The sequence below is a fragment of the Balaenoptera acutorostrata genome, chromosome 3 (genome assembly GCF_949987535.1).
Source record: "Balaenoptera acutorostrata chromosome 3, mBalAcu1.1, whole genome shotgun sequence".
Taxonomy (NCBI): Eukaryota; Metazoa; Chordata; class Mammalia; order Artiodactyla; family Balaenopteridae; genus Balaenoptera; species Balaenoptera acutorostrata.
In genome coordinates this window covers 52,435,717-52,451,791 of record NC_080066.1, presented here as the reverse complement: position 1 = coordinate 52,451,791, position 16,075 = coordinate 52,435,717, and the positions used below count along the sequence as shown (strand labels likewise).

The window sequence follows — 16,075 nt, the reverse complement described above, 5'->3', positions numbered from 1 at the left end:
ATCTGATTATACTGAGGTAATCTGGGCTACCTAGTATCATTAGCCTAGCTGCATGCCAGTAAAATCTTCCCAAAAGGTTTTAGCAAAAGCAAATCTTATCAGCAAGAAGACTCCAAAATTCAAATTATCCTATCATTTTTCGTATGAAATGTCTAAAAAAAAAACTCATCAAGATCTGACTGAAAACTAAGACTTTAAAATGGCAACAGAAATAGACTCCTAATAGATTCAGATAATGGTGTTAGCAGAAAAGTTTTTTTTTTTTTAATGATCCATGCTTTTGACCAGATTTAACAGCTTTATTTATTTATTTATTTTTTGGCTGTGCTGGGTCTTTGTTGCTGCACGTGGGCTTTCTCTAGTTGTGGCAAGTGGGGCCTACTCTTTGTGGTGTGCGAGCTTCTCATCGTGGTGGCTTCTCTTCTTGTAGAGCACAGGCTCTAGGCGTGCGAGCTCAGCAGTTGTGGCTCGCAGGCTCTAGAACGCAGGCTCAGTAGTTGTGGTGCACGGGCTTAGTTGCTCCGCAGCATGTGGGATCTTTCCGGACCAGGGCTCGAACCTGTGTCCCCTGCATTGGCAAGCAGATTCTTAACCACGGCAAAACCAGGCAATCCCAGAAAACAGTTTTAAAATAAGTTAATTTAATGTGTTAAAAGGATTTTTTAAAATGAAGAATTTTAGCAAACACTATAAACATGGAAAACAGAGAACTGAAAAATACAATTTTTTAAACAGAAATTGAGAAATTGATGGATGAGTTTAACAATAGGTTAGATACAGCTGACGAAAGAACCAATGACCCAGAAGATAGGAAAGAAGAAAATACACTGAAGCCCAAAAAGACACAAGAATGGGAAATACAGAAAAGAGTGTGAAAATATTACGAAACATGAAGAAAAGATCCAAAATTCATGTAACTGGAGTCCCAGAAAGGAAGGCGAGAACATATAAGAAAGAAAAGATATTTAAAGACCTAATAGTTTAAAACTTTAAAAAACTGATCAGTGACATCAAGCCACAGACTCAAGAAGATCTACAAACTCCCAAGCAAAACAAATACAAAGAAAACCACACTTAGGCAAATCAAAGTAAAGGGGGAGGTTGGAGGGACAGAAACAAAGAGACAGAAACAGCCACAAACAGACCTTAAAAGCAGCCAGAAAAATTTAAAAATATATTAACTTTAAGAGTAACAGTAAGGGGCTTCCCTGGTGGCACAGTGGTTGGGAGTCCGCCTACCAATGCAGGGGACATGGTTTCGGGCCCTGGTCCGGGAAGATCCCACATGCCTCGGAGCAACTGAGCCCGTGGGCCACGGCTGCTGAGCCTGCGCTCTAGAGCCACAACTACTGAAGCCCGTGCACCTGGTGCCTGCACGCCGCAACTGGAGAGAGCCTGAGCGCAGCAACAGAGACCCAACGCAGCCAAAAATAAATAAATTAAAAAAAAAAAAGAGTAACAGTAAGATATAGCTGGCTTCTTTAAATGAATAATGGAAGCCAAAAGACAACAAAATGATATCCTCAGAGTGCTGGGAACAGGGGAAATGCCAAAATAGAACTCTGTATCTGGCAAAAAAAAAAAAAAAAAAAATACCCTTCAGAAATGAAGGCAAAATAGAGACCTTTTTAGCCAAACAGAATCAGAAAATTTGTCACCAGGGTACACTGAAGAGACTTCTTCAAGTAGAAGGAAAAGAGGGATTCCAGATACAGCTTGGATATGCACCAAAAAAATGAAATATAATGAACAAGTTAAATATGTAACTCTAAATGAATACTGACTAAATAAAATAATGACAGTATTTTGTGGAATTTAAAATATTACAATGAACAACAATACATAATTGGGAAGGGTAGTAAATGAAGTTAAAGTGTTCTAAAACACTTTCATTGATTAGGAAATGGAAAAAGTTCTCATTTACTTTAGACTTCAAAACATGAAAGATGCATGTGGTAACCTCTGAGATAACCACTAGAAAGACAGTAAGAGTATATATAGTCGTTCCTTGGTATCTGTAGGGGATTGATTCCAGGACCCTGAGAGGATACCAAAATCTGAGGATGCGCAAGTCCCTTATATAAAATGGCATAGCATTTGCATATAACCCACACACATCCTCTCATATACTTTAAATCATCCTTAGATTACTTATAATACATAATAAAATGTAAATGCTATGTAAATAGTTGCTGGCATGCAGTAAATTCAAGCTTTGCTTTTGGGAATTTTCTGGAATTTTTTTTCCTGGATATTTTCAATCTACAGTTGGTTGAATCCACGGGTACAAAACCCGCAGACATGAAGAGCCACCTGTACAGCTAACAAGCTAACACAGGGGAAAAATGGATTAATAAATAATCCAAATTAGATTTAAGAAAATAAAACCTAATTATAAGATGATTATAGAGAATATATCTGACATATGGGGATATAGAAAGAATAAGCATAAAAGCATGGAGAAAGATATCTTTTGTAAAACACAAACCAAAAGAAAGCTTGTGTGGCTATACTGTACCATAGAAAACTTTGATGCATGAGATAGATATATATAGATATGGATAAAAATATAGTGGGATATTTCATTACAATAAAAGTTCAATTCACCAGGAAGGCACAGCAATTCTAAATCTGAATGCACCTGGTAACACCTAAGTCAGGTATCTTTTCCTGAAAAGCAGATATTCTGTGCAAAACCCTAACCAGGAACTTGTTTTCCAATATTTTAAATAGGAAAAATTATGTTACATATCAACTGATAACCCCCAATCACTTCTCTTTGAAAATTTAACTAAACATAGAAAATGTCCATTTACCATAGTAAATTATCATGGTTAGGATGTAAAATGCACACTATATGACTTCATATGCAATAACTTTCTCCCTGGCTTTGTTTTCCTTCTCCACAATTTAACATTTTCTCAACATGTTTGGGGCATTCTACAAATTTAAGCAAAATCAAGGACCAAATATGAAAGGCAATTAGAAATTTAATCAAAACAAACACATATGGCAGATAATAGCTCAAAAGCTTACAATACTGTAACATCTTTCTCATTGCCAGAAACATCAGAGATGCATATTCCCTTTGTTGACACTAAGCAAATGTTTCAAAATGTCTACATGTGCTTCTAATGTTCAACAAATTACATTTGGAAGGTAATTTGTGACTTCCCCCATAGACCAGTTTGCTAAAATATTGTACTGAATTTTACAGATTAAAAAATACTTTTTCTAAATAAACTTAAACTAAGAAACTAGAGTATGGTATATAAAACCAACATGAAAAGAACTACGTGAAGTCCACAATTCTAGTAAGTTGATTTTAACACAGCTTTCTCAGTAAAGGAGAAAGGAACAAGCACACCAAAACAAGGAACAAGCAGACTAGAAGAAACGGAACAGATGTGAACCTTACAATTAACAACCTAACTGACATATAGAACATTAAACCTTACAAATGCAGAAAATACATTCTTTGTAAGTATGTAAAAAACATTTACCAAAAGTGACCACATGATGGACCAAAACTAAGTGTTAACAAATTTCAAAGGACAGACATGTTTCTCTGAGCTCAAATTGAGCTATGAATTAATAACAACAATATAACTAGAAAATCCTTATATATGTGAAAATTAAGCAATAAACTTCTAAATAGCCCATGGGTCAAAGAAGAAATCACAGTGAAAATTAGAAAAAATTTTTAATGGAATGCTATTAAAACACTTCCTATTAAAATGTACAGGATGCAGCTGAAACTATTCTTAAGAGGAAAAATTTTAGCTTTAAAATACATATACACTTGAAAGGCCAAAAACCAATGTTTTAAGCAACCATCTGAAAGAGTAACAAAAAGAACAAACTAAATCCCAAAACAGTACAAATGATGAAATAAAGGTAAGAGCAAAAAGTAATGAAATAGAAAACAAACATACAACAGAGATCAACAAAGCCAAAAGTTAGTTTTTTGAAAAATAAAAATTGATGAACTCCTGAAAAGAGTAATGGAGGAAAAAAGGAAGCAATCCAAAACATATCTGGCCCCAAAGGTCGTAGATAAAGGAATCTGGACTGTCCTATACATATATTTATCACACAAAGATTAATATCAATATAATAACCAACAAAAATCTGACAGTACAATAAATTATTTACTGGCATGAAATTAAATTGGCATGTGGGACTCTAACCACCACCTCCTGTATTTCCAGCTTACAGACTCTAATAACCTAATTCCAACAATCCTTTGATCCCACTAGGTCCCACAATTTATTAAGCCTACTATGTTTTCACTGTCCCTCACCCACTCTATGTTTCTTACATGCCTCCTTATCCAGTTTAATTTTCATATATCCTTAGTCCCTTGGCTCCCACTCTCCCTCCTCCCGCCACATTTCCTGGGAGAAAACTCACCCCTGAGGAGGGCCTGCTCCTGTGTAGCTGAATATGGCTGAAAAATAAACAACCATGCTAACTAGGCTAATTAATCTGACAAAATTCATGAAGGTCATGGACCTCAAGCCTTAAATATTCCCTTCATACTGCCCAGTAATCTTCCATTTCCCAATCTCCTAGTTGATTATTTAATACCATATTCTATCTCCTCACATCTGCAAGACCCATCCTTAATCCTCACTTTCAGCTGATAATTTGCTACCTATTCTACTGACAGGAAAAAAAAAGCAATCAGAAGAGAAGCTCCTCAAATTCCTGCCATCACAACTATCAACCCACCAGCATCTGTCTCATATACTCTGCCTTCCTTCCTTTTAAGATCTTCGCTCCAACAATTCTTCTTTTCTTTCCTTCAATGTCAATTTTTGCTTCCATACTGAAGAGTTCCCAGTGGCACACACACACACAAAAGATGCTATTATTTCACTTACCTAAAACAAAACACAGAAAACAAACAAAAAGTCTTGATCCTGAGAGAAATTTAAAATATACTAAATAACAAATTCACATTTGCAGATTCTCAGAGTTTCAATTTTGTAAAGATGTCAATTCTCCCCAAATTAATCTGGAGATTCAATACAATCTTAATCAAAATACCAGCAGGTTTTCTTTTACTATATGCAGAAACTGACAATATTACCCTAAAATTCATTTGGAAATACAAAGGTATAAGAATAGTGACGGCTACCTTGAAGGGTAAAGCTTAAAGACTCACATACCATCATTTACCAGACTTATTATAAAGCTATAGTAATTAAGATGGTGTGCCCCAAGAGAAAACTCAAAGCTAACAGAAGGAAAGAAATAATAAACAGCAGAACAGAGATAAAGAATAGAAAAACAGAGTAAAAAAAATCAATAAAACCAGAAGTTGGTTTTGAAAAAGGTTAAAAAAATTGACAAACCTTTAGCTAGATGGATTAAGAAAGAGAGAAGACTCAAATAATTTACATCAGAATTGAAAGTGGGGACATTACTTACCAGAAATAAATATCATAGTACCAGAGTACTCTAACAATCGTATGCCAACAAATGGAATAACCTAGATAAAATGGACAAATACCTAGAAACACAAAACCTACCAATACTGGGGAGGGAGGAAGGGAGGAAAAACTGAATAGATCTACAACTAGTAAGAAAATTGAATAAGTAATCAAAAATCTCCTGAAAAAGAAAAATACTCAACCTGATGGCTCCACTGGTGGGTTCTACCAAAGATTTAAAGAAGAACTAACACCAATCCTTCTCAAACTCTTCCCAAAAACTGAAGAGGAAGAAACGCTTCCTAAAGTCAGCTTTGTCCAGATAACGAACCAAAGACAGTACACGAAAAGTACAGATCAATATCCCTATGAACAATGATGCAAAAATCCTGAACAAAATACCAGCAAACTAAATTCACTGGCATAGCAAAAGGACTGTACACCATGACCAAGTGGGATTTATTGCTGGAGTGCAAGAATAGTTCAACATACTAAAATTACTCAATGTGATATGCCACCTTAAGAGAACGAAGGAGAAAAACCACATAACCATCTCAATTGATGCAGAAAAAGGATTTGACAAAACACACTACCCTTTTATGATAAAAACATCCAACTAGGAAAAGAAAGAAACTACCTCAACTTAATAAAAATATATAATAGAAAAACCCCACAGCTTACACCATACTCAATGGTGTAAGACTGAAAGCTTTTCCTCTAAGATCAGGAACAAGACAAGGATGACTGATTTCACCACTTCTAAAACAAACAAAAAGCATCCAAACTGGAAAGGAAGAAGTATAATTATCTGTCTGAAGATGACATGATCATATATGTAGAATCCCCTAAAGATTCCACAAAAAAACATTGTTAGAATAAATAAATTCATCAAAATACTAGGATACAAATCAACACACAAAAATCAGCTGCATTTCTATTCACTAACAGTCTGAAATAGTAAAATAATTCCATTTACAATAGCATCAAAAAGAATAAAATACTCAGGAGTAAACTTTAGTCAAGGAAGTGAAAGGCTTGCACGTTGAAAACTAAAAAAGATGGATAAAGAAATTAAAGCAGACACAATAGACATTCCACGTTTATAGACTGAAAGACAATTTTGTTAATCTGTCAATACAAATTCAATGCAATCCCTATCAAAATCCCAAAGATTTTTTTTGCAGAAATAGGAAAAGCCATCCAAAAATTCATATGGAATATCAAGAAACAACAGCCAAAACAATACTGAAAAGGAAGAAACTGGAAAACTCACACTCCCTAATGTCAAATTTTTCTACAAAGCTACAGTAATCAAAACAGTATACTACGGGCATAAAGACAGACAATAACAGACAAATGGAACACAACAGAGAGCCCAGAAATAAATCCATGTATACATGGTCAAATGTCAAAAAGTGTCAATGGACACTATCAACAGAGTAAAACAGCAACCCACAGAATGGGTGAAAATAATTATAAATTACATATCTGATAAGAAATTAATAGCCAGAATATATAAATAACCCTTAAAACTCCACAACAAAAAATAAACAAGCCAATTTTAAACATAGGCAAAGGACTTGAATAGACACTTCTCTAAAGATATACAAATGGCCAATAAGGACATGAAAAGATGCTCAACATGACTAATCATTTGGCAAATGCATATCAAAACCACGAGATACCACTTCACACCCATTTGGATAGCTATTTTATGAAACAAATAAAAAAGAAAAATAAAAAACAGAAAATTAGTGTTAAGGTACATGTGGAAAAACTGGAACCCCTATGCATTGTTTTGGGGAATCTAAAATGGTACACCTGCTGTGGAAAAACGTATGGTGGTTACTTAAAAAATTAAATATAGAATTACTACTTGATCCAGCAATTCTACTTCTAGGTATACACACAAAAGAACTGAAAGCAAGGACTCAAATAACATATTTGTACACCAACGTTCATAGGAGCATTATTCACAATAGTCAAAAGATAGAAACAACCCAAATGTCCACTGGCAAATGAACAAAGAAGCAAAATGTGGTATATATATGTATACAATGGAATATTTTTCAGCCTTAAAAAAGGAAATCCTATCACAAACTACAACAAGAATGAACTTTGAAAATATTATGCTAGTAAGCCAGTTGCAGAAAGACAAATACTATGTAATTCCACTTACATGAGATTCCTAGAGTAGTCAAATTCAGAGACAGAAAGTAAAATGCGAGTTGCCAGAGATGGGGAGGGATAGGGAGTAGAAGAACGAATGGGGAGTTAGTGTTTAATGGGTACAGAGTTTCACTATGGAATGATGAAAAAGTTCTGGAGATGGCCTGTGGTGATCACTGCTCAGCAATGTGAATTTATTTTAATGCCACTGGACTGAATATTTAAAAATGGTTAAAATGGCAAGTACTATGCTATGTATATTTTACCACAATTTAAAAGAATACAAATACTCCCCCCAAAAGTATGTACATACCTTTAAAATGATTACAGTATTCAGATTTTATTAATTCAATCTAACCACTAACCCTAGGTCAAATGAGTACTGATTTTTCTGTACAGTGAGTTTTACTGGAAACGGCAACATTTAAAACCTACCTTTAGAACTAAAACCTATCTTTAGCAAACACAGATGGGCATTTTTTCACAGAGAAAGTAATATATATCCTAGAGGGGGAAAAAGGAATCTCTAATTAAATCCCAAGGCCTCTATCTGTATTCAAGCAATGTTAATACAGTAAAAAAAATTAATTTAAACTGAACTTACAGTTAACTGAAAAAAATTTTTAGTATATCATTTTATTAAAAGCAGGAATCAGATCTTCAAAAAGATTTCCTATAATAACTATAAATGGAATATAACCTTTAAAAACTGTGAATCACAATGTTGCACACCTGAAAATTATATAATATTGTAAAACAACTATACCTCAGTAACAAATTTTTTAAAGAAATTTTGAAAAATTCCCAGTTTGGGCTCTACTGTCTTAATTTAAGAGATATCATAGAATCTGGCACGCAGACTCAGACCACACTAACACTGATCGCAGATGTTCAGTCTTTTAAAATCAATTAAAATCAATTTTACTTACTGTTTTAAAGAACTCTGTTGCTTAAGTAAATAAATATTTTAAGAGCATGGACTTTAAACAGAAGGTGAACCTTTACTTTTTAAACTTGGCCCTTATTAACACCAATCTTTGAGTTCATCAGAACACCCCATTTTGGTGATGCTGGTAAATCAATTATTTATTAATTTTTTTCAAAAGTTACTAAAATAAACTTTGTAATAAAAGTAACTATGTACAATCAACAACTGAACCTTTTTAATAGATAAACAGGTATCTATCAAGAGAAAATCTTTAATGATTCATTACCTCTTTAAAAGGCGGGGGGGGTGGGGAGCACGACTTCCCCGGTGGCCCAGTGGTAAAGAATCCACCTTCCAATGCAGGGAACTCAGGTTTGACCCCAGTCGGGGAACTAAGATCCCACACACCACAGGGCAACTAAGACCACACGCCACAATTACTGAGCCCACACACCACAACTACTGAGCCCGCGTGCTGCAACTACAGAGTCCACATGCTCTGGAGCCCGCACGCCACAACTAGAGAGAGAAAACCCATGTACCACAACTAGACAGAGAAAACCCGCACACCACAACTAGAGAGAAGCCCGCGTACCACAACTAGAGAGAAGCCCACGTGCCACAACAACGATCCCATGTGCTGCAACTAAGACCCAACACAGCCAAAAATTAAATAAATAAGTAAATAATAAAATGCTTAAAAATAAATAAATAAAAGAGGGGAACTTAAGAATTCAATTTTGGATATAATAAACTTGTGATAGTCAGGGATCATTATGTTGGAAATGTCAAAAAGGAAGCTAGATATAACACTCAGACCTTAGAGCAAAAAATACACTTTGGGGAATCTTGTGAGAAACAATGTGCTCACCTAGGGATAAAATGTAAAATGAAGAGGGAGAGCGAAACCCCCAAGGAACATTTATTATTATTGTTGCAAATGAATAGCCCCAAACTATCCTTAAGACATAAGGCTTTAAACAACTTGGCCAACATTAAAAAAATTTTTCAAACAGAAATCTTTCAGCCTCCCTTGAAAAAACCATTCTACTTTCAAGAATTTATTCTAAGGAAGTAATAAGACAATGACAAAAATATATATACATATATGGATGTTCATCCCAATGCACCCAAAACAGTGAAAACGTAGAGGGAAAAGACTATAAGCATATAGGCATGACCTGTCTATATAATAAAATACCATAGCCATTAAAAACGTTGAACATTTTATAACAATGTTCACAATATAATGTTGTGGGCAGAAAATATATAATTCTAGTAGTATTTTTAAAATTTTGTAGGTATGGTGTGCACAGATACAAGATGGCACTGTATATTCATGTTACCGAAATTAATAAACTGTGGACAGTTTTTAAAAATCATTTTCATTTTATTTTTTCCAAAATAAACATCACTGTGATAAGGAAAAAAGTTATTACATACAACAAAAAACTAATGGCCACTTTTAAAATTAGTCAGAAAATTAAAATCCTGAAAGATAGAAAGCATGAACTTTAAACATTACTGAAAAGTTCCTTCTACTTTAGCATTTTGTGCAATTTCCAATTACTTTTTCTTCATAACTTGCTTGCAATTTCAAAGCATTATTTGACTGAGAAGGTCTATGACAAGTGAAGTGAGAAAATGTGGGTCCTAGCTCCAGACAATGTCACTAAAGTAGCTGCACAACCTCTGGTACACGACAGTTTCTAAGAAAAAGTGACTTTTTATAACAGGAAAATTGAAATTATACACGCTATAAGTACTACACAAGGCTAGAATAAAATACTGTGCATATGCAAATATTTGAGGAAAAGTGATTATTACTACCAACAAATATATTTTTAAGCATGGTATAATGTGTTACATTAATATTTATGATTAGAAAATGAGTACTTTATTTAGTGTGTGCCCACTATTTCACATATTTATTCCCTTAAAATGTATTTATACCTTTTTTGCACATACAATAGAAATCAAGAGAAAAAAATTAAATTAAAAACATTATCTTGTAGCTAATTTTCAATAACTGAATGTCAAATTATATCTAAGATTATACCTTATAAAAAAGCAAATTAAAGGACTTCTCTGGTGGTCCAGCAATAAACACTCCGTGCTCCCGAGATTGGTTCAAGATGGTGGAGTAGAAGGACGTACTTTCACTCCCTCTTGCGAGAGCACCGGAATCACAACTAACTGCTGAATGCTGAATAATCATCAACAGGAAGACACTGGAACGCACCAAAAAAGATACCCCACATCCAAAGACAAAGAAGAAGCCACAATGAGACAGTAGGAGGGACGCAATCACAATAAAATCAAATCCCGTAACTGCTGGGTGGGTGACTCACAAACTGGAGAACACTTATACCACAGAAGTCCATCCACTGGAGTGAAGGTTCTGAGCCCCACGTCAGGCTTCCCAACCTGGGGGTCCAGCAACAGGAGGAGGAATTCCTAGAGAACCAGACTTTGAAGGCTAGCAGGATTTGATTGCAGGACTTCGACAGGACTGTGGAAAACAGACTCCACTATTGGAGGGCACACACAAAGTAGTGTGTGCACTGGGACCCAGAGGAAGAAGCAGTGACCCCACAGGAAACTGAACCAGACCTACCTGCTAGTGTTGGAGGGTCTCCTGCAGAGGCGGGGGGGGGGGGGGCTGTGTCTCACCGTGAGGACAAGGACACTGGCAGCAGAAGTTCTGGGAAATACTCCTTGGCGTGAGCCCTTCCAGAGTCTGCCATTAGCCCCACCGAAGAGCCCAGGTAGGCTCCAGTGTTGGGTCGCCTCAGGCCAAACAACCAACAGGAAGGGAACCCAGCCACACCCAACAGGAGACAAGTGGATTAAAGTTTTACTGAGCTCTGCCCACCAGAGCAACAGCCAGCACTACCCACCACCAGTCCCTCCCATCAGGAAACTTGCACAAGCCTCTCAGATAGCCTCATCCACCAGAGGGCAGACAGCAGAAGCAAGAAGAACTACAATCCTGCAGCCTGTGGAACAAAAACCACATTCCCAGAAAGAGAGACAAGATGAAAAGGCAGAGGGCTATGTACCAGATGAAGGAACAAGAAATAGCCCCAGAAAAACAACTAAATTAAGAGGAGGTAGGCAACCTTCCAGAAAAAGAATTCAGAATAATGACAGTGAAGATGATCCAGAACCTCGGAAAAAGAATGGAGGCAAAGATCAAAAAGATGCAAGAAATGTTTAAAAAAGACGTAGAAGAATTAAAGAACAAACAGAGATGAACAATAAATAACTGAAATGAAAACTACACTAGAAAGAATCAATAGCAGAATAACTGAGGCAAAAGAATGGATAAGTGACCTGGAAGACAGAATGGTGGAATTCACTGCTGTGGAACAGAATAAAGAAAAAAAGAATGAAAAGAAATGAAGACAGCCTAAGAGAACTCTGGGACAACATTAAACTCAACAACATTCGCATTATATGGGTCCCAGAAGGAGAAGAGAGAGAGAAAGGACCAGAGAAAATATTTGAAGAGATAATAGTGGAAAACTTCCCTAAAATGGGAAAGGAACTAGCCACCCAAGTCCAGGAAGTGCAGAGAGTCCCATACAGGATAAACCCAAGGAGAAACATGCCGAGACACATAGTAATCAAATTGGCAGAAATTAAGTACAAAGAAAACTTACTGAAAGCAGCAAGGGAAAAAAGACAAATAACATACAAGGGAACTCCCATAAGGTGAACAGCTGATTTCTCAGCAGAAACTCTACAAGCCAGAGGGAGTGGCATGACACATTTAAAGTGATGAAAGGGAAGAAACTACAACCAAGATAACCCGGCAAGGATCTCATTCACATTCGATGGAGAAATCAAAAGCTTTACAGACAAGCAAAAGCTAACAGAATTCAGCACCACCAAACCAGCTCTACAACAGATGCTAAAGGAACTTCTCTAACTGGGAAACACAAGAGAAGAAAAGGACCTACAAAAACAAACTCAAAACAATTAAGAAAATGGTCATAGAACATACATACCAATAATTACCTTAAACGTGAATGGATTAAATGCTCCAACCAAAAGACACAGGCTTGCTGAATGGATACAAAAACAAAACCCATATATATGCTGTCTACAAGAGACCCACTTCAGACCTAGGGACACATACAGACTGAAAATGAGGGGATGGAAAAAGATATTCCATGCAAATGGGAATCAAAAGAAAGCTGGAGTAACAATACTCATATCAGATAAAATAGACTTTAAAATAAAGAAAGTTACAAGAGACAAGGAAGGACATGACATAATGATCAAGGGATCAATCCAAGAAGAAGGTATAACAATTATAAACATATATGCACAACACAGGAGCACCTCAATACATAAGACAACTGCTAACAGCTATAAAAGAGGAAATCGACAGTAACCACAGTAATAGTGGGGGACTTTAACACCTCATTACACCAACAGGCAGATCATCCAAAATGCAAATAAATAAGGAAGAAGAAGCTTTAAATGACAAAATAGACCAGACAGATTTAATTGATATTTATAGGACATTCCATCCAAAAACAGCAGATTAAACTTTCTTCTCAAATGCGCACGGAACATTCTCCAGGATAGATCACATCTTGGGTCACAAATGAAGCCTCAGTAAACTTAAGGAAATTGAAATCATATCAAGCATCTTTTCTGACCACAATGCTATGAGATTAGAAATCAATTACAGGGAAAAAACATAAAAAACACAAACACATGGAGGCTAAACAATACATTACTAAATAACGAAGAGATCACTGAAGAAATCAAAGAGGAAATCAAAAAATACCTAGAGACAAATGACAATGAAAATACGACGATCCAAAACGTATGGGATGCAGCAAAAGCAGTTCTAAGAGGGAAGTTTATAGCAATAGAAGCGTATCTCAAAAAACAAGAAAAATCTCAAATAAACAATCTAAGCTTACACCTAAAGGGACTAGATAAAGAAGAACAAACAAAACCCAAAGTTAGCAGAAGGAAAGAAATCATAAAGATCAGAGCAGAAATAAATGAAATAGAAACAAAGAAAGCAACAGCAAAGATCAATAAAACTAAAAGCTGGTTCTTTGAGAAGATAAACAAAATTGATAAACCATTAGCCAGACTCATCAAGAAAAAAAGGGAGAAGACTCAAATCAATAGAATTAGAAATGAAAAAGGAGAAGTAACAACTGACACTGCAGAAATACAAACGATCATGAGAGATTACTACAAGTAACTCTATGGCAATAAAATGGACAACCTGGAAGAAATGGACAAATTCTTAGAAAGGTATATATAACCTTCCAAGACTGAACCAGGAAGAAATAGAAAATATGAACAGACTAATCACAAGTAATGAAATTGAAACTGTGATTTAAAATCTTCCAACAAACAAAAGTCCAGGACCAGATGGCTTCACAGGTGAATTCTATCAAACATTTAGAGAAAAGCTAACACCCATCCTTCTCACTCTTCCAAAAAACTGCAGAGGAAGGAACACTCCCAAACTCATTCTATGAGGTCACCATCACCCTGATACCAAAACCAAAGATACTACAAAAAAAAGAAGGGCTTCCCTGGTGGCGCAGTGGTTGAGAATCTGCCTGCCAATGCAGGAGACACGGATTCGAGCCCTGGTCTGGGAGGATCCCACAGGCCGCGGAGCAAATGGGCCCGTGAGCCACGATTGCTGAGCCTGCGCGTCTGGAGCCTGTGCTCCGCAATGGGAGAGGCCGCGACAGTGAGAGGCCCGCGCACCGTGATGAAGAGAGGCCCCCGCTTGCCACGGCTAGAGAGAGCCCTCACACAGAAACGAGGATCCAACACAGCCATTAATAAATAAATAAAGCACACCTAGTATAGTGTAATTAAAAAAAAAAAATTACAGACCAATATCACTGATGAATATAGATGCAAAAATCCTCAACAAAATACTAGCAAACAGAATCCAACAACACATTAAAAGGATCATACACCATGATCAAGTGGGATTTATCCCAGGGATTCAAGGATTCTTCAATATACGCAAATCAATCAGTGTGATATACCATATGAACAAATTGAAGAACAAAAACCATATGATCATCTCAATAGCTACAGAACAAGCTATTGACAAAATTCAACACCCATTTATGATAAAAACTCTCCAGAAATGGGCATAGAGGGAACCTACTTCAACATAATAAAGGCCATATACAACAAACCCACAGCAAACATCATTCTCAATGGTGAAAAACTGAAAGCATTTCCTCTAAGATCAGGAACAAGACAAGGATGTCCACTCTCACCACTATTATTCAACATAGTTTTGGAAGTCCTAGCCACGGCAATCAGGGAAGAAAAAGAAATAAAAGGAATACAAATTGGAAAAGAAGAAGTAAAACTGTCACTGTTTGCAGATGACATGATACTATACATAGAGAATCCTAAAGATGCCACCAGAAAACTTCTAGAGCTAATCAATGAATCTGGTAAAGTTGCAGGATACAAAATTAATGCACAGAAATCTCTTGCATTCCTCTACACTAATGATGAAAAATCTGAATGAGAAATTAAGGGAACACTCCCACTTACCACTGGAACAAAAAGAATAAAATACCTAGGAATTAACCTACCTGGGGAGAGAAAAGACCTGTATGCAGAAAACTGTAAGACACTGATGAAAGAAATTAAAGATGATACCAACAGATGGAGAGATATACCATGTTCTTGGATTGGAAGAATCAATATTGTGAAAATGACTATACGACCCAAAGCAATCTACAGATTCAATGCAATCCCTATCAAATTACCAATGGCATTGTTTACAGAACTAGAACAAAAACTCTTAAAATTTGTATGGAGACACAAAAGACCCCGAATAGCCAAAGCAGTCTTGAGGGAAAAAAATGGAGCTGGAGGAATCAGACTCCCTGACTTCAGACTATACAACAAAGCTACAGTAATCAAGACAACATGGTACTGGCACAAAAACAGAAATATAGATCAATGGAACAGAAAGCCCAGAGATAAACCCATGCACGTATGGTCAACTAATCTATGACAAAGGAGGCAAGGATATACAATGGAGAAAAGACAGTCTCTTCAATAAGGGAACACTGGACAGCTACCTGTAAAAGAACGAAATTAGAACACTCCCTAACACCATACACTAAAATAAACTCAAAATGGATTAGAGACCTAAATGTAAGACCGGACACTATATAACTCTTAGAGGAAAACATAGGAAGAACACTCTTTGACATAAATCACAGCAAGGTCTTTTTTGATCCACCTCCTAGAGTAATGGAAATAGAAAGAAAACTAAACAAATGAGACCTAATGAAACTTAAAAGCTTTTGCACAGCAAAGGAAACCATAAACAAGACGAAAAGACAACCCTCAGAATGGGAGAAAATATTTGCAAATGAATCATCGGACAAAGGATTAATCTCCAAAATACATAAACAGCTCATGCAGCTCAATATTAAAAAAACAAACAACCCAATCCAAAAATGGGGGAAAGACCTAAATAGACATTTCTCCAAAGAAGACATACAGA

At 36.1% G+C, this 16,075-nt stretch overlaps 1 protein-coding gene across 10 annotated transcripts in view; it reads right to left on the bottom strand.

Moving 5' to 3' along the window:
- The window catches only part of MEF2A (myocyte enhancer factor 2A), a 171,022-nt gene that overhangs the window by 94,793 nt on the left and 60,154 nt on the right, over positions 1-16,075 (bottom strand). The window contains exon 3 of one of the 10 annotated variants that reach the window (XM_057542638.1): positions 4,735-4,886. The exons of the other annotated variants lie outside the window; for them this stretch is intronic. The gene's annotated coding sequence lies outside the window, so the exon portion shown is untranslated. The remainder of the gene's footprint in view (positions 1-4,734; positions 4,887-16,075) is intronic. 10 annotated transcript variants of the gene reach the window in all.